The sequence below is a fragment of the Dipteris shenzhenensis genome, chromosome 1 (assembly GCF_047967505.1).
Source record: "Dipteris shenzhenensis isolate YYH24624 ecotype China chromosome 1, Dip_SZ_1.0, whole genome shotgun sequence".
NCBI lineage: Eukaryota > Viridiplantae > Streptophyta > Polypodiopsida > Gleicheniales > Dipteridaceae > Dipteris > Dipteris shenzhenensis.
The window spans coordinates 3,651,421-3,653,317 of record NC_141596.1 but is presented as its reverse complement, the minus strand read 5'-3'; positions in this window follow the sequence as shown (position 1 = coordinate 3,653,317).

Sequence of the window (1,897 nt, the reverse complement as noted above, 5' to 3'; positions counted from 1 at the left end):
CCAAGGAGAAGATCCCGGTGCAACCTAGTGCCATGGAACCGGAAGAAGAAGAGGAGCAAGATAGTGATACTCTCTCATCCTCGGTGTCAGAGTCCATGGAAGAATCAGACGGGGGGGAGGAATTCTCAGAGGAGGAAGTTTACATGATGGGGGTGTCTCCAACCCTGCCACCTGCAGAAAAGATAATAGCTAGTCCTCAACAGCTTGAATCTATGCTTTCCCTAGACCTCACTCTAAGTGAGAAAGATGAGTTCCTAGAAATGTTCAAAGATTTCCCTAACCTCTTTGCAACTAGCTACCACCACCTTTGCCATGTGACTGCCATAGAGCACAAGATAGAGCTGAAGCCTGATGCAAAGCCTGTGGCTCAGAAGTATCAGAGATTAGGGCCCTTGCAGACTGATGCTTTGCGCTCAGAGTTGCAGAAGCTTGTAGAAATTGGGTTTATTGTTCCGGTTCACAATACTGAATGGGTTTCACCAGTGGTAGTCACCCCAAAGAAAAACAACAAGTGGCGGGTCTACATCGACTATAAGAAACTCAATGCCACCACCAAGAGGGATCATCATCCTCTGCCCTTTCAAGACCTCATTCTTGAGAAGGTAAGTGGTCATGAGATGTATACTTTCTATGATGGTTACTCTGGGTTTTATCAAATCAGAATTGCTGAAGAAGATGTGCTTAAAACCACATTTGCCACACCCTGGGGGACATTTGCATTCAAAGTAATGCCATTTGGCCTCACCAATGCTCCTGCTACCTTTCAAAGATTTATGTAGATGGTGTTTGCTCCTTATTTGGGAGATTTCTTGGAGGTGTTTTTAGATGATTTTTGTATATTCTCGTCACGTAAGGAGCACGTCATGAAGGTTAGATTGGCCTTCCAAAGGGTCAATGATGCAAATGGCAGTCTCAACCCTAAGAAATGCACCATTGAAGCCACTCAAGGGAGGTTATTGGGACATATTGTCTCATCCGAGGGCATCAAGCCGAGAAGGTAGAAGCCATCCTCAAGCTCTCCCTGCCTACAACCAAACGTTAGGTACGCTCATTTGTCAATCTAGTAGGATACTATCGCCGCTTCATTGATCAATATGCTGCTTTGACATGACCCATGACTGTGCTATTAAAAGATGGGGTTGATTTCTCTTGGGATGAGGATTGTGATCATGCGTTTGCACAAATCAAGAATGCTCTGGTTTAGAACCCATTCTATGCAATCCAGATTGGTCAAAGACTTTCTATATCAATCTTGGGTTTGGTGAGCACACTCTGGCAGGTATTCTTCTCCAGCAAGGGGAGGATCGGTTCATGTATCCCATTCGATTTGCTTCTCGATAATTGCTCGACACTGAGCGACGCTATTCAGAGGCTGACAAGCATGCCTTGTCTTTGGTGTTTTGCATTGAGAAATTTAAGCATTATGTGGCTGGAAAGTCCTTTATACTCACTAGCATTGGTCTTGCAAAGCAGGTGCTTCAATCACCAAATCCCATGGGCCGGTTGGCCAAATGGTTAGCAGTTCTACAAGAATATGATTTTTCTTTCAAAATTGTAAAAGGGGGTTGTTCCAACTTGAAGAATGCTTTGATTGATTTAGAGGAGTGCCTTGATGTAACCCTTGTAGCAGCCATAGAAGTTGGGGATCCATGGTATGGTGGTATCTACAAGTTTCTGACTGCTTTCTCCTTTCCTTCAGAAAGTACTAGCTATGAGAGAAAGAAGATCCGCAGAGATAGTAGGCGCTACACCCTCCTTGATGGGGTGTTGTACCATCAAGGCATGGATGGGGTACTAAGATGGGCCATTGATGCAGATGAAGTGCCTAAGGTATTGAAGCATTATCATGATGGATTTTGTGGAGGCCACTATGCCAGTGACTATATAGCTAAGAAGA